Source organism: Tamandua tetradactyla, chromosome 6 (genome assembly GCF_023851605.1).
Source record: "Tamandua tetradactyla isolate mTamTet1 chromosome 6, mTamTet1.pri, whole genome shotgun sequence".
Taxonomy (NCBI): Eukaryota; Metazoa; Chordata; class Mammalia; order Pilosa; family Myrmecophagidae; genus Tamandua; species Tamandua tetradactyla.
In genome coordinates this window covers 51,460,284-51,485,536 of record NC_135332.1, presented here as the reverse complement: position 1 = coordinate 51,485,536, position 25,253 = coordinate 51,460,284, and the positions used below count along the sequence as shown (strand labels likewise).

The 25,253-nt window shown below is 37.6% G+C and overlaps 1 pseudogene; it reads right to left on the bottom strand.

Annotated features, from left to right (window-relative positions):
* Positions 1-2,951: 2,951 nt before the first annotated feature.
* Positions 2,952-25,140, bottom strand: LOC143686654 (MARVEL domain-containing protein 2 pseudogene; annotated as a pseudogene).
* Positions 25,141-25,253: the final 113 nt, after the last annotated feature.

Sequence of the window (25,253 nt, the reverse complement as noted above, 5' to 3'; positions counted from 1 at the left end):
TCTCACTGGAGCTGGTTCTCCCAGACAGTCAGCCATTCCAGGATGGGGTACGCTGTCCCTTTGATCTCCGTCGTGGCTCCGGGAGCTGCTCTGTATTGTCTCCACTCCCCCAGTAGCTGTTCTGGAGAAGGAAAGGTGAGGGTGGCAAGGCTGTCGAGGCTGGTGGCGGAGGAGCCAGTGAAGGCGGAAGAGGGCACTGTGGTGGTTGGAGAGCCGCCGGAGCAGGAGGGGGAAGAGGAGAGAGGAGGGCGGGCGGGTCGGCTGCTGCGGGGCGTGGGCGCTGCGCGGCGGGCCGGCGGACAAAGAGTAGTTTATGTCTTTTGATTGTGAAGTTTAGTCGATTAACATTTAGTGTTATTACTCTAAGGGCAGTATTTTCTTCTATCAATTTGCTTTTTGGATTTTATATGTCATATCGAATTTTTCTTCTTTTTACCTTTACTGATAGTCTTCATTTCTATACTCTTCTCCACGCCTCTCTCCTGTCTTTTCCTATCTGTCTCTAGTGCTCCCTTTAGTATTTCTTACAGAGCTGGTCTCTTGGTCACAAATTCTCTCAGTGATTTTTTTGTTTGAAATTATTTTAATTTCCCCCTCATTTTTGAAGGACAGTTTTGGTGGATATAGAGAATTCTTGTTTTTTCTCTTTTAGTATCTTGAATGTATCATACCACTGTCTTCTTGCCTCCATGGTTTTTGCTGAGAAATCTGCACATTGTCTTATTGGGCTTCCCTTAAGGGATTGGGATTGCTCTTCTCTTGCTGCTTTCAAGATTCTCTCTTTCTCTTTGACATCTGACATTTGATTAGTAAGTGTCTTGGAGTATGTCTATTTGGATTTATTCTGTTTGGGGTATGCTGCCCTTCTTGGATCTGCAATTTTAAGTCTTTCATAAGAGTTGGGAAGTTTTCAGCGATAACTTCCTCTATTAGTTTTTCTCCTCCTTTTCCCTTTTCTCCTTCTGGGACACCCACAACATGTATATTAGTGCACTTCATGTTGTCATTCAATTCCCTGGGTCCCTGCTCATATTTTTCCATTCTTTTCCTTGTCGGATTTCAGATGTCCTGTCCTCCAGTTCACTAATCTTATCTTCTGCCTCTTGAAATCTAACATTGTAGGTTTCCATTGTGTTTTTTCATCTCGTCTACTGTGTCTTTCATTTCAATAAGTTCTGTGATTTGTTTTTTCAGACTTCTGATTTCTTCTTTTTGTTCATTCCTTGCCTTCTTTATATCCTCCCTCAATTCATTGATTTGATTTTTGATGAGGTTTTCCATGTCTGTTCCAACATTCTGAATTAATTGTTTCAACTCCTGTATCTCATTTGAATTGTTGGTTTGTTGCTTTGACTGGGCCATATCTTCAAATTTCCTAGTATGGTTCATATTTTTTGTTGGCATCTAGGCATTTAATTTCCTTAATTAGTTTATTCTGGAGATTGTTTTCACTTTTTTTTAACCTAGGATTTTTTTTGCTGGATGATCTTGTTGTCTATCTGTTCTTTGACATTGAGTTCAGCTTATTCTAGATCTCTAGCTTAGATTTTATTAAGCAGATCAAAATTTTTCAATTCTTGTTTTCTTGTTTCTTGTCTTGCCTGTATGGTGCCTTTCCCCCCACCCTTTATGAGGGTCTATTTAGGTATTATAGACCACAGCCAGATTTTCCTAGACCAAACTGGCCTCCTCTCAGGAGGAAAGAGTCACCTGCATCAGTTTTCCCTGAGGGCAAGACCTGGCAGGTTGAAAGGCTTTCCTGTGAAGCCTCTGGGCTCTGTGTTTTTTCCTATCCTGTCTGGTATGTGGTGCTTGTCTGGCTGTGAGTCCCACCAGCATAAGGTTATGTGGTACCGTTAACTTCAGCAGACTCTCCCTGCTGGGTGTGTGGTTGAGACAGAGGAGAGGTTGTAGGCTGGCTTTAATCAGTTTAGTTTTCCAGACCCTGGGGTCTGAATTCCTTGAGGGAGGGACTTCACTGAGCTGGGCCCCACCCATCTCCTGGGGAAGGCACAGGCTCCAAACACTCAAACAAGCTTAATTCTGCCCATGCCTGGGGAAGATGGAGCCTGAGAACCCCTGCAGTTGTATCCAAAGAATAGTCAAGCCATAGAACACAGCCACAAAAAAGAAAAAGAAAAACCCTTTTCAGAGCAGGACCCCTGTTCCCCAGGTTTGCTAATCAAGAGCTTAAGTTGTTATGTTGCTTTGTGTATGTCCAGGTCCTATGTGCCCCCTCTTTTCCTTCAGGGCCCAGACCCTTTCAAGTATTATGAACTATGTAATCCAAAAAAAAACCCAAAAAAACCCTCTTTTTTTTTTTCTTTTTCTGTCAGCCCTGCTCCCTCTGCCCTAGGATAAAAACCAGCAACCTCAGCTTTTACTGGAGGTTCAGTTGAGGTGGGGGCCTATTTTTAGTAGTCAGAATTTGCTAATTCCACAATTGGAGCTTGGTTGAGCTCAGCCCCTGTTGCTAGTGAAGTCTCTTACCTTTCCCCTCTGGGAAGCAGCCTATGGGAGAGGGGCACTGGCTCCATGGCTTGGGGAACTCATGGTTCTGGGTGGGCTCACAGCTGGGGCAGCTTGTTCAGACTGGGTACACTGCGTATCTCATCACTGATGTGGCCCCAGCAGTTGTTCTGTACTGTTCCTGGCTATTTACTAGCTGCTCTGGAGGACAAACTAAATCCCACACCTCACTAAGCTGCCATCTACTTCATCATATTCTTGAATTCTTTGTTTTATATGAGAAGTTTATTGTTTGGGCAATCACAGCATTCTTTTCTTTCCAAGAAATGTAGGATCATTCTTTTTTTTCTTCAACTCTTCATGGATTCTTGATTGGCAAACCTGGGGAACAGGGGTCCTGCTCTGTAAAGGGTTTTTCTTTTTCTTTTTTGTGGCTGTGTTCTATGGCTTGACTATTCTTTGGATACAACTGCATGTTACTGTCAGTTTTCTGAATGATGTGGCAATCTGCTCGTCACTGCATCCAGCTCATCAAACTTCCTCAAGATGACTTGAACTTCCACAGAGAGCTCTTTGTACCCTGAAAACTGGTCCTGGAACACAGTTTTATAGTGCTTTCACTTATCTGTCTGAATCATAGGGTATTTTGTCACATAATCAGGCACCACAATAGGTTTGGGGATATGTCCTGGGGGGGATGTATCAAGTCAATAGTGTAGGTTTCATTTTTGTTGCTATCAATTCTTCGAGATTAACTTCTGTATCTCTTTGTCTGTCACCACTGGTGGCCATTTCATACATTTTCCTTCTTGATGGCAAAGATGGCTCATTTATCTCCTGTTGTTCTACATATTCCCTATGTCTCCTAGCTGCCTCATGCCTCTATAGGAGAACATGGCATTCATGGGCCATGAACAAAATAAACAAGGTAACATGAATTCCAAATTCAGTTAGAGGCCACCAATTAGAGTCTAAAAGAATGGTCTGGTAATACATGGACATGCCAAAAAACAGTAATGTGGTGATCCATGGTAATTCCCCAACCAGGAGTACAAAAGGGTTCAGGGGGCCATTGTAGTAACAGCTTCATACATACTGCTCAGGCTACCAATGCCTCCAACACCATAGGGCTGTGAATATCCAAACAAATTATACCACTCACTGGCTTTATGAATGTAAGCTGTGACACAAGCAAAGATACCGACCCCCAAAAGCAGCTCTATGACACCAGAATTCTCAGTAGGCCTGCCCACAGTTTCACGTAGGAATACCTCTGGTTACTCTTCTACATTCTCACTGTGTTGGCACTGTTTTGTGTGTGTCGGCCTAGAGATCCATAAGGATCATGGGGGAACATTGCTCCAGCCTCTTTCTGAGAATTAAAAGTTCCTTCTGACCCTCTGTAAGGATCTTTGCAGGAGTTGGGGGGAGAATGGTGATTTGATTCTACTCCATCAGAAATGTATCTGATATGAAACAGTGGCTTATCCCATTCTGGATCCTTTTTCTTCCCTCTGAAAAAATTCTTCCAGGATTTGGGGACAAAATGCCTTATGGGTTTGAGATCTCGTGCTATGGCTGGTTCTTCTCTTTTGCTTAAGTAGAAGTCTGGGCTGAATGGAGGCTTCAGTGGAAGAGAGGGTGGTGGCAAAGCATCAGTGCTTAGGGCCAGCTCACCATCATCAAGAGTCTGAAGAGTTTTTGCAATGACATTTGGTCAGGCAAATTCACTGGGACCTCATCATGGTGTCTGTCCCAATTCCTATACGGAGATGAAATTTGTGATTTCAACACCACCCACTTCTGACCCACTAGGAGCAGCTCATATCTCTGCCACAGGTTATGGTGGGGCTGAGTCAGTGCTGGTAGGCCTGGGAACTTCCCAAGGGGTAGCAGGTGGTGACAGGGGCTAAGTCCCGCCCTCGACCCCAACTCTTATTGTAGTTTTGGTTTGCATTTACCTAATAGCCAGTGAAGTGGTGCATCTTTTCATATGCCTTTTAGCCATTTGTATTTCCTCTTCTGAAAAGTATCTGTCCATGTCTTTTGCCCATTTTTGTTGTTGAGTTGTAGAATCTCTTTATATATTCTGGATATTAAACCCTTATCTGATATGTGGTTTCCAAATATTGTTTCCCATTCCGTAGGCTGCCTTTTTACTTTCCTGGCAAAGTGATGCATAAAAGTGTTCAGTTTTGAAGAGATCCCATTTATCTAGTTCTTCTTTAATTTGCTTACATTTTGGGTATAAGAAACCACCACCTATCGCAAGATCCTTAAGATATTTCCCTACATTTTATTCTAAATGCTTTATGGCCTTAGGTCTAATGTTTAAGCCTTTGATCCATTTTGAGTTAATTATCATATAGGGTGTGAGATATGGATTCTCTTTCATTCTTTTGCATATGGATATTCAGTTCTCCAAACACCATTTATTGAAGAGGCTGCTCTCTCCCAGTTAAGTTGTCTTGACTGCCTTATCAAAGGTTAATTGCCCATAGATGAGAGGGCCTATTTCTGAACACTCAATCTGGTTCCATTGGTCAGTATATCTAGCTTTATGCCAGTACCATGCTGTTTTGACCATTGTAACTTTGCAAAATACTTTAAAATTGGTAGTAATTTTTTACTTTAAAAATTAAAGTATTTTAAAGTAAAAATTGGTAGTAATTTTTTACTTTAAAAAATTAAAGTATTTTTAAAGTAAAAATACTTTAAAAGTGGAAGTGAGACCTCCCACTTCATTCTTCTTCTCAAGATATTTTTAGGTATTCAGGACACCCTGCCTTTCCAAATAAATTAGGTTATTGGTTTTTCTATTTCTGCAGAGTAAGTTATTGGGATTTTAATTGGTATTGCATTGACTCTACAAATTAATTTGGGTAGAATTGAATCTTACGTATATTTAATCTTCCAATCCATGAACACGGTATGCCCTTCCATTTATTTGTGTCTTCCATGATTTCTTTTATCAATTTCTTATAGTTTTCTGTATATATGCCTTTTGTGTCTCTTATTAAATTTATTCCTAAATATTTTATTCTTTTTCTTGCTATTGTAAATGGAAGTTTTTTCTTGATGTCCTCCTCAGATGGCTCATTACTACCGTATAGAAACACTAATGATTTATGTATGTTGATCTTGTACCTGCCAATTTGTGGTACTCATTTGTTAGCTCTAGTAGCTTTGCTGTAGATTTTTCAGGATTTGACAGATAGTATTATGTCATCTGCAAACAGTGAACGTTTTACTTCCTTTCCAATTTTGATGCCTTTTATTTCTTTTTCTTGTCTAATTGCTCTAGCTAGAACTTCCAGCACAATGTTGAATAACAATGGTTTCAGAGACATCCTTGTCTTATTCCTGATCTTAGAGGAAAAGCTCTCAGTCCTTCCCCATTGAGGATGATGTTAGTTGTGGGTTTTTCATATACTCCCTTTATCATGTTGAGGAAATTCCCTTCTATTCCTATCCTTTGGAGTGTTTTATTTAAGAAAAGATGTTGACTTTTGTGACATGCCTTTTCTGTGTCAAATGAAATGATTGTGTGTTTTTTCCCCTTTTCATTTGTTAATGTGTTGTTGTTTTAGTTTGCTAAAGCTACCAGAATACAATATACCAGAAATAGAATGCCTTTTATAAAAAAACTTTGTGTCACAAGTTTACAGTTATAGGACCAGAAAAATGTTAAACTAAGGTATCTGGGAAAATGCCTTGACTCAAAAAAGGCTGATATCTGTCACATGGAAAGGCATGTGGCTGGCATCTGCTGTTCCTTGTTCCCAGTTCTTTTGCTTCCAGCTTCTGTGCCAGTGGTTTCCTCTCTAAGCATCTGTGGGCCTTCATTTTGTTCCTCTGGGACACAACTCTGGGTTCAGACTTGCCTAGTATCTCATGGGAAGACACATGGCAATGTCTGCTCTCTCTGTCAGCATTCCAAGCATTTCCAAATGTCTGCATCTGTATTGGCTCTAAGCTTTCTCCAAAATATTTCCCTATTAAAAGGACTCCAGTAAACTAATCAAGGCCCACTTGAATGGTTGGAGTCACATTTCTATGTAATTAAAAGGTCCCACCTGTAACTGAGCGTGCCACATCCCCAAAGAAATAATCCAATAAAAATTTCCTGCCCTAAACAATAGGTCTGTCCCCACAATATTGGATCAGGATTAAAACTTGGCTTTTCTGGGGCACATAATAAGTTTCAAACTGGCACAACTGTATTACATTAATTGATTCTTGGGTTGAACCACCTTTGCACACCTGGGACAAACCCACTTGGTCATGGTTTCTAATATATTTAATATGTTGTTGGAAATCTATTTGCAAGTATTTTGTTTAGTATTTTTGCATCTATAGTCATTAGAGATTGGTTTGAAGTTTTCTTATAGTATCTTTATCTGGCTTTGGTATCAGGATAATATTGGCTTTACAGAATGCATTAGGTAGTAGTCTTTCTTCTTCAACTTTCTGGAAGAGGTTAAGCAGGAATTGTATTAATTGTTCTTGGAGTGTTTGGTAAAATTTTTGTTGTTGTTATTGGGAGGTTTTTGATGACTGAGTCAATCTGTCTACTTGTGATTGGTTTGTTGAGGTCTTCTATTTCTTCTCAAGTATAGGTTGATCATGTGTTTCTAGGAAATTGTCCATTTCATTTAAGTTGTCTCATTTGTTGTCTTACATTCATTCATAGTAACCTCTTATGATCTTTTTTATTTTTTTAGGTTCTGTGGTAATTCTCTCCTCTCATTTTTTATTTTATTTATTTGTATCTTCTCTTTTTTTCATCTTTGTCAGTCTAAGAGTTTGTTGATTTTATCAATCTTCTCAAAGAAGATTTACTTGCTTTTTTTTTTCATTCTTCATCTCATTAATTTCTGCTCTGATCTTGGTTATTTCTTTCCTTATGGTTGTTTTGTGATTAGTTAGTGTTCTTTCTCCAGTTGTACAGTCAGGTCATTGGTTTTAATTATTTCTTCTGTTTTAATGTAGGTTTTTAGGGCTACAAATTTCCCCCTCAGTACTGACTTCATTGCATCCCATACATTTTGATATGTTGTTCTCGCATTTTCATTCATCTCAAGATATTCATGGATTTCTCTTGTAATTTCTACTGTGATCCACTGATTGTTTAAGAGTATGTTGTTTAACCTCCATATATTTGTGAAATTTCTGGTTCTCTGATTGCTATTGATTTCCAGCTTCATTCCATTATGATCAGAGAAAGTGCTTTGTATAATTTTAATCTTGTTAAATTTATTAAAACCTGTTTTGTGCTCCAGTATATAATTTATCCTGAAGAACATTCTATGAGCACTTGAGAAGTGTATCCTGCTGTTGTGGGGTACAAGAATCTACATACTTCTGTTAGGTCTAGTTCATTTATTATATTATTTAAGTTCTCTATTCTTTATTGATCCTTTCTTTAGATGTTGTATCTGGCAAAAAGAGTGGTGTGTTGAAGTCTCCCACTGTTGTTGTAGAGATGTTTATTATTCCCTTCAGTTTTGCAGTATTTGCCTTATTCTTTAGAACACCTTGATTAGGTGCATATGTATTTATGGTTGTCATTTCTTCTTGGTGAATTGCCCCTTTTATTAAAACATAGTGTCCTTCTTTATCTCTTATAACATTTTTGCATTGAAAGTCTATTTTGTCTGATATTGGTATAGCCACCTCAACTTTTTTTGTGTGTGTGCATGTGTCACTGCTCATGTGAGATATCTTTTTCTGTCCTTTCACTTTTAATCTATTTGTATCTTTGGGTCTAAGATCAGTCTCTTGTAAACAACTTACATGGTTTTTTACAACTCTTGCTGTAATCTAGATGGATCACATGTCATCATTTGCCAATATGCGTCTTTTGGAGGAGTCTAATTTATTAACACTTAATGTTATTTCTGTAGAAGCCATCCTTACTTTGACCATTTTATCCTTTGGCTTTTATTTGTCAGGACTATTTTTTTTCTTCATTTATCCTTTCGGTTACTTTTACTGATAATATTCATTTCTATACTCTACTCTAATCCTCTTTTTCCCATCTTTTATTTTTTCAGCCAGTAGAACTCCTTTTAGTATTTCTTGCAGGACAGGTCTCTTGTTAAGAAATTCTCTCAGTTTTTGTTTACCTGTGAATATTTTAAGCTCTCCCTCACTTTTTTTTTTTACTGATCCTTTTTTTTCTTTTTTTTTATTAATTAAAAAAAGAATTAACAAAACAATTAGAAATCATTCCAATCTACATGTACAATCAGTAATTCTTAATAACATCACATAGTTGCATATTCATCATTTCTTAGTACATTTGCATCGATTTAGAAAAAGAAATAAAAAGACAACAGAATAAGAATTAAAACAATAATAGAAAGAAAAAGAAAAAAAAAACAAAACAAAAACAAAAAACCTATACCTCACATGCAGCTTCATCCAGTGTTTTAACATAATTGCATTACAATTGGGTAGTATTGTGCTGTCCATTTCTGAGTTTTTATATCCAGTCCCGTTGTACAGTCTGTATCCCTTCAGCTCCAATTATCCCTTCTCTTTTTTTTTTTTTTAATTAACGGAAAAAAAGAAATTAACCCAACATTTAGAGATCATACCATTCTACATATGCAATCATTAATTCTTAACATCATCACATAGATGCATGATCATCATTTCTTAGTACATATGCATTGGTTTAGAAGAACTAGCAACATAACCGAAAAAGATACAGAGTGTTAATATAGAGAAAAAAATAAAAGTAACAATAGTAAAATCAAAACAAAACAAAACAAAACAAAAACCTATAGCTCAGATGCAGCTTCATTCAGTGTTTTAACATTATTTCTTTACAATTAGGTATTATTGTGCTGTCCATTTTTGAGTTTTTGTATCTAGTCCTGTTACACCGTCTGTATCCCTTCAACTCCAATTGGCTCTCCCTCACTTTTGAGGGGACTTGGTGAATGCTTTTTAATCTTCTGCCCAGATTACTCTGGGATATATTGGGTCATCCCACCAACCTATACAAACCAACAATATCTCACTGTCTCTATTCAAGGCTCCATGTAATTGTGGTGTATGAGTAAGCTGACCAGACAAGTTAAATTAGTGTGCTACTGAAAATATAGATTTTGCACCAAGTAAACAACTTCCTTTGGCCTAACACAGAAGTTTAAGGTTTAAAATACAGTCAATATTATCCTTTACTCCTTGGTCTGATTTACCTAGTCCTGCCTAGATCAGCTTCATTCATATCTCTAATTGAAGTCTGATCACTTTTTCCAGTGTTTTTATTAGGTAATGTTGACTTTCATAGCTGCAGAACTCCAGTGTGGAGTCTTTTGATGCAAACAAATACCCAAAGTTCCAGGGAGTGACCAGGTTATGCACAAAAGGCTCAGCATCTCACAATTTAGAAATGACAGTTAGAATTCTGGAATAGATGTGACTGTTGTAAGAGCTTACACTCTAGGAATCTTTACAATAGGCCTTCACCTGATAACTTATGTGCTCAAATTCGATACTCAAAGTTTGTATATTATAGTTAATCCATATTAGGCATTATAATATTTGTCTTTTTGTTTCTGGCTTATTTCACTCAACGTACTGCCCTCAAGATTCATTCACCTAGTTGCATGCCTCATGACTTCATTTCTTCTTGCAGCTGCTCAAGAGCCCAATGTATGTATACATCACAATTCCCCTTCCATTCTTAAGTCATCTCCATCCACTGCAAATCACGAACACTGCCACCATGAATACCAGTGTGCAAATGTCCATTGGTGTTCCCACTCTCAGTTCCTTCAACTATACACCTAACTACAGAGTTGCAGGATCATATGGCAACCCCACCCCTAGCCTCCTGTGGAGCCATGATGCTGACCTCCAGAAGGGCTGTAGCACTCTACTTCCCTACCAACATTTTCTCCAGCACTTGTATCTCTCTGTTTTTTTTTTGGGGGGGGGGATGCATGGTCTGGAAATTGAACCCACTGTCTGTTAATTTTTAAACACATCACACAATTCAACCAAAGTGAAAAAATCAATGGTTCTTGGTATAATTACATAGTCATGCCTTCGCCACTACAATCTATATGAAGACATTTCCATTTCTTCTACTAAGAATCCTATACCCGTCCCCTATATCCTCCACTTATAGCTTTGGCATATTGCCTTTGTTACATTCAATGGAAACATATTACAATGTTACTTTCAATTATAGACCCCAGCATGCATTGAATGCATTGATTGTATTTTTTCCTATTCCCATATACCATCCCATTTTTAACACCTTCCAATGTTGAAATTAATTTTTCTCCCTCATTTAACCACCATCATTGTTCACGCTAAGCATCACTAAGTTATACTGTCCCAGTCTTTATCCTCTATCTTTTGTTCTGGTGTCATACATGCCCCAGCCCTCCTCCCTCAACCATATGCAGAGTCAGCTTTGTTCAGTGTACTTACAGTTTTGTGCTACAATCAGTTAGTATTGTGCTGTCCATTTCTGGAGCTTTACAATGATCCCTATTGCACATTCTGTATTCCTTCAGCACCAAAAGCCCAATCTCTACCCTCTTTCTGTCTCCCAATAACCTGTGTTCTCAACTTTAAGTTCCCAAAGTTCACTCAATGCTAATTCATATTAGTGAGACCATATTTGTCCTTTTGTTTCTGGCTAATTTCACTCAACAAAATGTCCTTAAGGTTCAACCATGTTGTTACATTCTTCATGACTTTAGTCTATCTTACAGCTGCATAATATTCCATCATTCCATATATCACAGTTGTTTAGCCACTTGTCTATTGATGGACATTTGGGCTGTTTCTGTCTCTTGGCAATCACGAATAATGCCGTTATAAACATGGGTGTGCAAATATCCGTTTGTGTCCTTGCCTTCAGTTCCTCTGAGAATATACCTAGTAATGGGATTGCTGGATCATATGGTAATTCTATACTTAGCTTCTGAGGAACCACCAAACTGTCTTCTGAGTAGCTGCATCACTTAACATTCCCACTGCCAGTGGATAAGTGTGCCTCTTTCTCCACATCCTCTTCAGCCCTTGTCTTTTTCTGTTTTACTTTTTTTTAATAATGACCATTCTAGTGGGCATGAGTTGATATCTCATGGTGGTTTTAATTTACATTTCCCTAATAGCCAATGACGTTGAACATCTTTTCATGTTTTTGAGCCATTTGTATTTTCTCTCTGAAAAGTATCTGTCTTTTGCCTATTTTTAATTGGGTTGTTTGTTTTTTTGCTGCTGAGTTGTAGGATTTCTTTATATATTCTGGATATTAAATGTTTATCTGATATATGGTTTCCAAATATTTTCTCCCATTGCATAGGCTGTCTTTTTACTTTCCTGACAAAGTACTTCTATGCACAAAAGTGTTCAATTTTGAAGAGATCCATTTATCTAGTTCTTCTTTTATTGTTCACACTTTAGGTATAAGGTCTAGGAAACCACCACCCATGACAAGATCCTTAAGATGTTTCCCTACATTTTCTTCTAAACCTTTTATGGTCTTAGCTCTAATGCTTTAGTCTTTGATCCATCTTGAGTTAATTTTTGTATAAGGTTTGAGATAGGGATCCTCTTTTGAATTTGGATATCCAGTTCTCCAAGCACTATTTGTTGAAGAGGCTGCTCGGTCCCAGTTGAGCTGGCTTGACCATCTTATCAAAGATCAATTGGCTGTCGATGTGAGGGTCTACCTCTGAAGACTCAATTTGATTCCACTGCTCAGTACTCCTATCTTTTTGCCAATACTATGCTATTTGATCACTGTAGCTTTGTAATCTTTAAAGCCAGGTAGTGCAAGACCTCTTACTTTATTTTTCTTTCTCAAGATATTTTTAGCTGTTTGGGGCACCCTGTTCTTCCAGATAAATTTGATTATTGGTTTTTCTATTTCTGTAAAGTAACTTGTTGGGATTTTAATTAGTATTGCATTGAATCTAAAAGTCAATTTGGCAGAATTGAAATCTTAAATATATTTAGTCTTCTAATACATGAACATGACATGTCCTTCAGTTTATTTATGTCTTCCTTGATTTCTTTTAGCAAAGTTTTACAGCTTTCTGTATACAGGATTTTTATATCCTTGGTTAAATTTATTCCTAAATACTTGCTTTTTGGTTGCTATTGTAAATGGAAATTTTCTTTTGATTTCCTCCTCAGATTGCTCATTGCTGGTGTATAGAAACATAACTGATTTTTGCATGTTGATCTTGTACCTGCCACTGTGCTGTAGTTATTAGCTTTGCTGTATTTTTTCAGGATTTTATGCATACAGGATCTTGTCATCTGCAAACAGTGAAAGTTTTACTTCTTCCTTTCCAATTTCGATGCCTTTTTTTTTTTTTTTCTTATCTGATTGCTCTAGCTAGAACTTCCAGCACAATTGTTAAATAACAGTGGTGACAGTGGGTATCCTTGTCTTATTCCTGATATTAGAGGAAAAGCTTTCAATCTTTCCCTATTGAGGATGATGTTAGTTGCGGGTTTTTCATATATTCCCTTTATCATATAGAGGAAGTTCCTTTCAATTCCTATTCTTTGAAGTGTTTCATTCAAGAAAGATGTTGAATTTTGTCAAATGCTTTTTATGCATTAATCAAGATGATCAGGTGGTTATTCTGCTTTGACAAATTGATATGGGGTATGACAATATTGATTTTCTTGTGTTGAAGCAGCCTTGAATTCCAGGAATAAATCCCACTTGGTCACGTTGTATACTTTTTTTTTTTCTAGTTTTTATTTATTTATTTTTAAAATTTTGTTTCTTTTTAATTTTTACTTTTTTAAAAGATCATGTGGCATACTGTTTGTTTTTTTGGCATGGACATGCTTCAGGAATTGAACCCAGGTCTCTGGCATGACAGGCGAGAACTCTGCCACTGAGCCACCATTCCCTACCCCATGTTGTATACTTTTAATGTGCTGCTGGATTTGCAAGTCTTTTTTTTTTTTTTTTTTTTTTTAACATGGGCAGGCACCGGGAAATGAACCTGGGTCCTCTGGCATGGCAGGCAAACATTCTTGCCTGCTGAGCCACTGTGGCCCTGTAAGTATTTTGTTGAGGATTTTTACATCTACATTCATTAAAGAGATTGGTCTGTACTTTTATTTTCTTGTAATATTTTTGTCTGGCTTTGGTATTAGGATGATGTTGACTTCATAGAATGAATTAGGTAACTTTCCCTCCTGTTCAATTTTTTTTTTTTTTTTTTAAGAGTTTGAACAGGATTGGTACTAATTCTTTCTTTAATGCTTGGTAAAATTCATGTGATGCCATTTGGTCCTGGACTTTTCTTTTTTGGGAGTTTTTTTTTTTTGATGACTGATCCAATCTCTTCATGATTGCTTTGTTGAGGTCTTCTATTTCTTCTTGAGTCAGTGTTGGTTCTTGCTTTTCTAGGAAGTTTTCAATTTCCTCTAAGTTGTATAGTTGTTTATTCTCTCACTATCTCCTTTATTTCTATGTGATCAGCAATTATGTCTCCCTTCCCATTTCTGATTTTCTTTATTTGCATCTTCTATTTCTTTCTCAGCCTAGCTAAGAGTCCATCTATTTTACTGATTTTCTCAAAGAGCCAACTTCTTTCTGGCTGATTCTCTCTATTGTTTTCATTTCTCAATTACATTTATTTCTGCTCTGTTCTTTGTTATCTATTTCCTTCTGTTTGCTTTAGGATCAGTTTGTTGTTCTCTCTCTAGTTCCTCTAGATGAGCATTTAATACCTTGATTTTTGCTTTATTTTCTTCTTTAATATATGTGTTGAGGGCAATAAATCTCCCTCTTAGCATGGTTTTGCTGTATCCCATAAGTTTTGATATGTTGTGTTCTCATTTTCATTTGCCTCAAGATACTTTCATTTGCCTCAAGATACTGTTTTCTCTTGTAATTTCTTCCTTGATTCACTGGGTTGTTTTAGAGTGTGTTGTTTAGCCTCCATAAATTTCTGAATTTTACAGGCTTTCACCTGTTGTTGATTTCCAATTTCATTCCAGTATGATCCAAGTAAGTGCTTTGTATAATTTCAATATTCTTAAATATACTGAGAACTGCTTTGTGCCCTAATGTGGAGAATGATCCATGAGCACTTGCAAAGAATGTGTACCCTGCAATTAGTGGATGCAATGTTCTATAAATGTCTTAAGTCAGTTCATTTATCGTATTACTCAAAATATCTGTTTCCTTATTCATCCTCTGCTTAGTAGTTCTGTTCATTGATGAGAGTGGTGTATTGAAGTCTCCAACTACTATTGTATAAGTGTGCATTTTTTCCCTTCAATATTGTCAGCATTTGCCTCATGATTTTGGGGCACTCTGGCTTGGTACATAAATATTTATAATTGAATCTCCCTTTTATTGAACTGCCCCTTTTATTAATATATAGAATCCTTCTTTACCTTTTTAAATTGCTTTACATTTGAAGTCTAATTAGTTTGATATTAATATAGCTAGGCTTGCTCTTTTCTGGTTGTTGTTTGCATGGAATATTTTTTTTCCCACCTTTCATTTTCAACCTGTTTTTGCCCTTGCGTTGTAAGTTAGCCTCTTGTAGACAGCATATAGATAGATACTGCTTTTAAATCCATTCTGCCAATTTATGTCTTTTGGGGAGTTTAATCCATTAACATTTAATGTTATTTCCATAATGGCTGTACTTATTTCAACCATTTTTTTCTTTTAGATTTCATATGTTATATCTTATTTTTACTCTCTTTCAATCCTATTACCCTTCCTGCTAATGTTCATTCTGCACTCTTCTCCAAAGCTCTCTCCTGTATTTTCCTATCTGCCTGTTGTGTTCCCTTCAGTATTTCTTGTTTGCAAACTCTTAGTGTCTTTATTTGTAAATATTTTAAACTCTACCTTTTTTATTGTATAATATAACATATATACAAAGCAAAGAAAGAAGAAAACAATAGTTTTTAAAGCACTCTTCAACAAGTAGTTACAAGAGAGATCCCAGAGTTTGTCATGGGTTATCATATGATTCTCTCAGATTTTCCTTCTAGCTGCTCCAGAATATAGAAAACTAGAAGGGCTAAATATGTTTTTATCATCCCAATCAACTTTTTTTTTTCATTTTTGTGAAAAATAATATATATATACAAAAAAAAAGCAATACATTTCAAAGAACAGCACCACAATTAGTCGTAGAACATATTTCAGAGTTTGGCATGGGTTACAATTCTACAGTTTTAGGTTTTTACTTCTAGCTAAGATGCTGGGGACTAAAAGAGATATCAATTTAGTGATTCAGCAATCATATTCATTTGTTAAATCCTATCTTCTCTGTATAACTCCACCATCACCTTTAACCTTTCTATCATTCTCTTTGGGGGTGTTTGGGTTATGGCCATTTAAAATTTTCATGTTGGAAGGGGCTGTCAGTAATATGGAGTAGGGTGATGGAACTATGTGATGTTCTGGAGAGGCTGGGTCCTCTAAGTTTCAGGACTTATCTGGTCCAGGGACCCATCTGGAGGTCGTAGGTTTCTGGATAGTTACTCTAGTGCATGGAACCCTGTGGAATCTTATATATTGCCCTAGGTGTTCTTTAGGATTGGCTGGAATGGTCCTTATCAGGATTGGCAAGTTATAATAGGTAGCAATGTCTAACTGAAGCGTGTGCAAGAGCAACCTCCAGAGTAGCCTCTTGATTCTATTTGAACACTCTCTGCCACTGATACTTTATTAGTTACACTTACTTTCCCCTTTTTGGTCAGGATGGAATTATTGATCCCACGCTGCCAGGGCTGGACTCATCCCTGGGTGTCAGGTCCCATGTAGGGGGGAGGGCAATGATTTCACTTTCAGAGTTGGGCTTAGAGAGAGTGAGGCCACATCTGAGCAACAAAAGAGGTCCTCCAGAAGTCACTCTTAGACATAACTAGAGGTAGGCTAAGATTCTCTGCTACCTACATTAGCTTCACAATAGTAAGCCTACTTATTATTCAAGGGCTTGGCCTACTGATTTCAGTGCCTCTAATATTTGACACAGTATCAGGGGATTCCCTGATGGTTAAGTTTAACAGCTTCATATTTTTCCTCCCATCCCTCAAGAGACTTTGCCAATACTTTTTGATTATCTGCTTAATATACTCTAGGATGTATCCAGGCATTACATTAAGCTATACAGGATTAAAGAAACTTTCTTATTCTGGGGTCCCAGTGTTTCAATTGTTCAAATTAGCTATCCAGACAGGTTGAGTTAGATTATGTGCTACAGAAAATTTAGGTTCCAGACCAAATAAACCTTTCTTCCTTTGGTCTCAAACAGTATGTGTGGTTCTAAAATATAGACTATGTCTTCCTTACCCCTGTATTCTGAATTACCTTAACCCCGACTTGATCAGCTTTGTTCTTATCTCTAAACACCAGCTTACATATACACACATATACATTAAACAGCCTCTCAAAATCAGAAATAAAAACCACTCAGGACTAAGTGTGTCTGCTATAAGAGCTTACAATCTAGGCCCCCATTTTCTTATAAGCATTTTCTAAAGGAGACCATACCATAATTGTTCTTTCATTTCCTGCGTATTTTTCCTCACCAAATGTCCCCACATGTTCAATCACATCATTGCATGCCTCATGACTTTGTTCCTTTTTGTAGCAGCACAACATTCAATCATATATATACACCATTGTTCACCACTTTACTTCTAAATCAGTGTCTTTCAGCCACCTGTATTCACCCAGCATTATGTATAATGCCCAAAGTCCACAGTCCATTAACATTCTCAATTTTAGATAATTTCATTGTTCCCAAGAGAAAGATAACCAATAAATACACCCTCATCAAATAGGAAGTCTAAACCTCCTTTTAAATCTTGTCCTTCCCCCCATTATTTACCTCTGCTGTTGCTGTGGTAGCGCTGTTTTCTTTTTAAACATAGCCCATAGCATGAAATAGTTTTCTCCCATACCCTGGACTTAAACACTTTTTGTACACGAACCATACCTTTGAAGTAGTTCTTGCAAGAACTAATTAATATTTCTAGTGTTAATCAGTGGAACACAAAGGTCTATTCAACCCCTTTCAATCTTGTTTATCTTTAATATGGTAATATTACTTATAAACCCACTAGAGAATGGCCTTAACTTCTATCTATTCCCTTACATTGGAGTTCAACCTCATTAACTAACTGTTCACCCATCTCTAGCTTCTATGTATCTCTAAGTCCCCTATATTCTGTATTAGAAGCCTCTGATTTTACCTTTACCATGGTCATAAAAGTGGAATCATGCAGTTTCTATCCTTTTGTGTCTGGCTTATTTCACTCAGCATTATGTCCTTAAGCTCATCCATCTTGTCATGTGCTTCAGGACATAATTTCTCTTGTTTGCTGCATAATATTCCATCATATGTATAAACCACATTTTGTAAATCCACTCTGTTGATGGGCATTTGGTTTGTTTCCATCTTTTGGTGATTTTGAGTAATGCTGCTGTGAATATTGCTGTGCAAATGTCTCTGTGCCTTTGCTTTCAGCTCTTCTGGGTATATACCAAGTAGTGCTATTGCTGGGTGATAGGGTAACTTGATATTTAGTTTCCTAAGGAACTGCCAAACTGTCTTTCATAGTAGCTTGCACCATTATACATTCCTACCAACAGTGCATAAGTATCCATTTTTTCCACATCATCTCCAACATTTATAGTTTCTTGTTTGCTTAATAGCAGTCATTCTTATAGGTGTGAGGTGGTATCTCATTGTAATCTTTTTTTCCCTCTCTGTTCTACATATTCTCATTGTAATCTTGATCTGCATTTCTCTTATAGCCAATGAAAATGAACATCTCTTCATGTCCTTTTGAACCATCTGTATTTGTTCTTCAGAAAAATGCCTATTTATATCTTTAGCCCATTTTATAATTGGGTTGTCTGTTCTCTTTTTGTTGAGTTGTATTATTGTTTCATGTATACAGGATATCAAAACTTTCTCCGATATGTGACTTCCAAATATTTTCTCCCATTGAGTTGGCTGCCTCTTCAACTTTTTGACAAAGTCTTTTGAGGTGCAGAAGCATTTGATTTTGAGGAGTTTCCATTTATCTATTTTTTCTTTTTGTCGCTTGTGTTTTGGGTGTAATGTTTAGAAATCTACCTCCTATTACTCAGTCTTGAAGATGCTTCCCTACATTTTCTTCTAGAAGCTTTATGGTGCTAGTTCTTATATTTGGATATTTGATCCACTTTGAGTTAATTTTTTTTTTGTAGGGTGTAAGGTACGGGTCCTCTTTCATTCTTTTGGCTATTGATATCCAGTTCTCCCATGCCCATTTATTAAAAAGACTATTTTGTCCCAGTTCAGTGGATTTGGGGGCCTTGTCAAAAATCAGTTGACTGTAGATTTGGTGGTCTATTTCTGCACTCTTGATTCAATTCCATTGGTCAATACTTCTATCTTTGGGGCCAGTACCACACTGTTTTGGCCACTGTGGCTTTGTAATAGGTTTTAAAGTCAGGGAGTGTTAATCCTCCCACTTCATTCTTCTTCTTCTTCTTCTTTTTTTAGGATGCTTTTCGGTATTTGGGGTCTCTTTCCCTTCCAGATGAATTTAGTAACTAGCTTTTCCAAGTCTTCAAAGTAGGTTGTTGGGATCTTGGTTGGTACTGTGTTGAATCTGTAGATCAATTTGGGTAGAACTGACATCTTAACTATATTTAGCCTTCTTTTCCATGAGCAGGGAATGTCTTTCCACCTATTTAGATTTTCTTTGATTGCTTTTAGCAATATTATGTGGTTTTCTGTATAGAAGTCCTTTACATCCTTAGTTAAGTTCATTCCCAAGTACTTGACTCTTTTGGTTGCTATTTTGAATGGATTTTTTTCCTCAACTGAATCCTCAGTTAGATAATGGCTTGTGTATAGAAATGTTACTGATTTTTTGCATGTTGTTTTTATATCCCACCACCTTGCTGAACTTAGTAGCTCAAGTAACTTTGCTGTAGATTTCTCAGGATTTTCCAAGTATAGTACCTTGCCATCTGCAAATAATGAAAGTGTTAATTCTTCCTTTCCAATCCTGATGTCTTTTATTTCTTTGTCCTGCCTAATTGATCAAGATGGAACTTCTAGCATTATGTTGAATAACAGTGGTGACAGTGGGCATCCTTGTCTTGTTCCTGATCTTAGGGGGAAAGCTTTCAGTCTCTCTCCATTGAGTATGATGCTGGCTGTGGGTTTTCATATATTCTCTTTATCATATTGAGGAAGCCATCTTTGATTCCTATCTTTTGAAGTGTTTTTATCAGAAAAGGATCTTGAATTTTGTCAAATGCTTTTTCAGCATCAATTGAGCTGATTATGTGAGTTTTCCCTTTTGATTTGTTAATATGCTGTATAACATTAATTGATTTTGTTGTGTTGAACCATCTTTGCATTCCTGGTATAAATCCCACTTGGTCATGGTGTAAAATTCTTTTAATGTGTTGTTGGAGTTGATTTGCTAATATTTTGTTGAGAATTTTTGCATCTATGTTGATTAGGGTGATTGGCCTGTGGTTTTCCTTTTTAATAGTATCTTTACCCAGTTTTGGTATTGAAATGATATTAGCTTCATAAAATGATATTAGCTTCATAAAATGATATGTTAGGTATAGTTCCTTTTTCTTCAACTTTTTTTAAAAGTTGGAGCAGAATTGGTGTTAGTTCTTTCTGTAATGTTTGAAAAAATTCCCGTGAAGCCATTTGGCCCTGGGCTTTTCTTTGTAGGAAGATTTTTGATGACCAACTCAATCTTTTTACTTGTGATTGGTTTGCTGAAATCTTCTATTTCTTCCTGAGTCGGTGTATCTTGTTGTATGTTTCCAGGAATTTGCCCATTTCATCTAAGTTGTCTTTGTTGGCATATAGTTGTTCATAGTATCCTCTTATGACTTCTTTTATTTCTTCAGGGTCTGTGGTAACATACCCCTTCTCATTTCTGATTTTGTTTATTTGCGTTCTTTTTTTTTTTTTTTTCTGTCAGTCTTGCTAGTGGCCCATAAATTTTATTGATTTTCTAAAAGAACTAACTTTTGGTTTTTTTTATTCTTTCTATTATTCTTTTGTTCTCCTATTCATTTAATTCTACTTTAATTTTTGTTACTTCTCTAATTCTGTTTGCTTTGCAGTTAGTTTGTTGCTCTTTCTCAAGTTCTTCTAGGTGAGCAGTTAAGCCCACGATTTTTGCTTGCTCTTCTTTCTTAATATAGGCATTTAGGGCAATAAATTTCCCTCTCAGCACAACCTTTGCCACATCTCATAAGTTCTGATAAGTTGTATTCTCATTTTCATTTGTCTCCAGATAGCTACTGATTTCTCTAGCAACTTCTTCTTTGACCACTGATTGTTTAAGAGTGTGTTATTTAATCTCCATATATTTGTAAATTTTCTCATTCTTTGGTGCTTTTTGAGATCCAGCTTCATTCCATTGTGACTAGAGAAAGTGCTTTGAATAATTTCAATGTTTTAAAAATTATAAAGACCTGTTTTTGCATATGATCTACCCTGAAGAATGTTCTATGAGTACTAGGGAAGAATGTATATCCTGGTGTTTTGGGGTGCAATGACCTATATATATGTTAGGGCTAATTCATTTATTGAGTTGTTTAATTTCCCTATCTCCTTGTTGATCTTCTCTCTGGTTCTTCTATCTATAGAGGAGAGTAGTGTATTGAAGTCTCCTATTATTTACTTTTGAAGCATCTATTGCTCCCTTCAGTTTTGTCGATGTTTGTCTCATGTACTTTGGAGCTCCTTGATTGGGAGCATAAACATTTATGAATGTTACTTCTTGGTGAATTGTCACTTTAATATATAGTGTCCTTCTTTGTCTTTAATGATGTCTTTACATTTAAAGTCTATTTTCTCCTGCTTTCTTGTGTGGAAAATCTTTTTCCACCCTTTCACTTTCAATCTTTTTGTATCCTTGTGTCTAAAATGAGTCCATTGTAAGCTGCCTATAGCTGGATTATATTTCTTAATCCATTCTGTCAATCTGTATCCTTTAATTAATAAATTTAGTCCATTAACATTCAAAGTTATTACTATAAAGGCATTTCTTGAATCCACCATCTTATCTTTTGGATTTTATTTGTCAGATCTGTATATTCTTTTCCCTCTTTTTCTTTTTATCCTTTAAGTATTGGATAAAATAAGAGTACCTTATTTGTTCTCTTCAATTCTGTGCCCTCCTCCAGAGTTTCCTCTTCTTTTTGTTTTTCAACTGTCAGTACTCCCTTTAGTATTTCTTGTAGGACCAGTCTCTTGTTGACAAACTCTCTCAGGATTTGTCTGTGAAAACTTTAATCTCTCAGGACAATTTGACTGGGTACAGAATTCTTGGTTGGAAGTCTTTCTCTTTCAGAATCTTAAATATATCATACTACTGTCTTCTTGCCTTCATGGTGCCAGTTGAGTAGTCTGAACTCAGTCTTATGTGGTTTCCCTTGTGTGTAGTAGCTTTTCTCTTGCCACTTTCAAAATTTCCTGCTTCTCTTCAACATTTGATAGATTGATTAGTATGTGTCTTGGGGAAGGATTATTTGAAGTTATTCTATTTGGAGTTCATTGAGCTTCTCTGACTTGTTTATTTATGTCCTCTGTAAGGGTTTGGGAAGTTTCCCCCATTATATCCTCTACTACTCTTCCTAGTCCTTTACTCTTTTCTTCTCCTTCTGGGACACCAATGATTCTTTTATTTGCATACTTTGTTTTGTCCATAATTTCCCTGAGATCCAATTCAAAATTTCCATCTTTTTTTTTCCATTTGCTGTTTTGAGTATTCTAAGTCAGTTATCTTGTCTTCTAGTTCATTTATTCTTTCTTCTGCTTCTTCGAATCTGCTATTGTGTATCTCTAGTATGTTTTTTATGTGGTATATCAAATTCTTAATCTCTGTGATATCTGCTATTTTTTTATTTGTTCTTTCAAACTCTTTATGTTCTTCTAGTGTCTTCTTGTTCTCCTTTAGGTCATTAGCCATTCCTCTTATTTTATTTAGTAGACTTATATGAGCATCTTTGATTACTTGTTGCAACATCTGTGTCTCCTCTGGAATTTTAATTTGGTCATTAGGCTGGACTATATCTGTCTGCATTGTGATATGCTTAGTGATCTGTTGTTTTTACTGCACGTAAATATCTTGACTGATTTACTTTAGAAGTTAATTTCCTTCAGTAGTCTAAAGCCTTGTGTTTGCAGGATGGATGTGTAGCAGTATGCAGGGCACAACAATGTGGTGATGCATTGCATGCAGGAATAGGCGCAGGTTAGGGATGCTACACTGGTGCCTGTGAACGTGGGTGCCCAGCGGCCAGGTAGGATGTGGCTGTGTGGGTGCATGGGTCTGGGGGCCCTTTGTGTGAATGCACAGAGCTATGACAGTGGGTTGGCATTATGCCTGCTTGGGTTGAGGGAAGATGTGATCTGGCTGAGCAGGTCAGCGCTTTCCCAGAGTTGGGGTGTGTGACTGGGGGCTGTGCACATGCACAGGTCTAGAAGTACTATAAGCTGCTGTACCTATGCAGAGAGCTCAGGGGGTGGGCTGGGGGCAGATGTAGCCTGCGTATGAGGTAAGTGCCTGGAGCATTCATGCACTGGCGACAGCCTACAGGGAGCAGGGAGGGGGAAGTAGTGCTTGGGAGGGGAACAGGAGAGGTGGGTTGGAGTGCACTTGGAGTGGAAGTGTGGGGCGGGTACACATGCGAGGGGTTGGCGGAACTGGGGTGCTTGGAGCTTGAGGAGTGGGGGCAGGTGATGGGGTTCTGGTGCCTGCAGTATGGGGTGAGTCACAGGTTGTGGGCTGTGTTGGTGAGGGTCACGTGTTCAAGGAACGCAGTTTGGCTTACTTTCTAGTCCCTGTCTCCCCACCCATGCACTCCTGAGGGTTCTGGCCTTCTCATTAGGCTGTTTGCACCAGCAAGACATCTCCAGTTCTCTGCTTCTCAGTTCCTCAGCTTTTGCAACCAGGGCCGCCCTATATGGTGCAGCAAACTCTCCCAGGTCAGTTACATTCTGTAGCATTCATACACTGGCGACAGCCTGCATCTCAGCCACCCTCCCATCCCTTTTCTAACTTTTCCTTGGAGCAGGGCTGAACTCATTCTATCCTATACTGCCATCTTCCTGGAACTTCTCCCTCATTTTTGAAGGACAGTTTTGCTGGGTATAGATTTCTTGGTTGGCAGTTTTCTCTGAAATGTATCTTAAGTATATCACCCCACTGCCTTCTTCCCTCCATGGTTTCTGCTGAGAGATCCACACTTAGTATTATCAAGCTTCCCTTGTATGTGATGGATTGCTTTTCTTTCACTGCTTTCAGAATTCTCAATTTGTCTTTGACATACGACAATCTGATCAGTGTCTTGGCATAGATTTTGGATCTATTTTGTTTGGGGTAAGCTGCACTTTGTGGACCCGCTGTTTTATGTTTTTCCTATGAGTTGGGAAATTTTCATTGTTTATTTCCTCCATTATTCTTTCCCCTTTCCCTTCTCTTCTTCTGGGACTAACCAATAACACATATATTCATGTACTTCATGTTGCCATTCAGTTCCCTGAGACCCTGCTCAAAATTTTCCTTTTTCCCCATTCTTTTGTGTATAGAATTTCAGATGTCCTATCTTCTAATTCATTAATACTTTCTTCTGCCTCTTCAAATCTGCTGTTGTATGTCTCTATTTTGTTTTTTTACCTCTTCTATTGTGCATTTCATTCCCTTTAAGTTATACCATTCGTTTTTTCAAGTTTTCAAGTTCTTCTGTATAGACACGATGTGTCTTCTTTATTTCTTTCATGTCTTTTTCCATGTTTCCCTTCAACTCACTGAAATGGTTTAAAAGGTTTAACACCATTACTTATTTGTTTCAATTTCTGTATATCAGTTGAGATGTTTGTTCTTTTGGTTGGGCCATATCTTCATTCTTTCTGTATGAGTTGTGATTTGTTTTATTGGTGTCGAGGCATTGGATTCTCCTGTTTAGTTTATTCTAGAGGTCATTTTATGTCTTTTGTCTGGGGTTTTCCTGTTGGTTGGATTGTTCTTTGATTGTCTCTCTCACTGGCCAGTTGTCAGATTGGCTCTGAACCCCAGTCTCCCAAACCAGGCACCTATAGCAGCCTACCCTAGGGATAGGTACAGGCACTGGGCACATAGCAACGTTTGTGGGTAAAACAGTCTGCTGTCCCAGTATTGCTCTGTTTTTCACCATCCTGCAAGACCTGCACTGTTTCAGAGTACTGCTTTAAGTTAGGTCGACTGTTTCTCAGCCAAAACAAGAGTGGATTCCTGTACAGGGGGTCTAGACCTGTTCCCATCGGCCTGAAATAATTTTTTTCAGTCTTTGAAACTTTCAATTCCCTTGCACTTTCTGTTCCGCCTAGCAGATGGCACTGCTTGATAACTTAGTCATTCTCAGAGATGTGCCTTTGGAGCACAGGCTGTACCTGACCAGGCCATGCTGACTGCAGGGTTCCAGCTTCCTCTTTGCTGGCCAAAATCAGGTTCAATATTTGTCTCAATATTGTCCCCCACTTTATGTGTGGTGGGGTACCCCCAGCTGCCCCAGTCTTTAGCCTCCCCCGCAGCAGGGATCAGGTCTCTTGCTGATTTGGGGGTGGGGTGGGGAGAACTTTCAGGCCCAGGCCTGGAAACACAGCTTCTGTCCATGTTTTCTCAAGATTCTCACTGACATGGGCCTTGAAATGCCCTCCCTAGTCCCTAGATCTCTAAAAGGTGAGGGTGTTTCCCACTGCTATGAGAGAATATTTATTGTGTCCCCA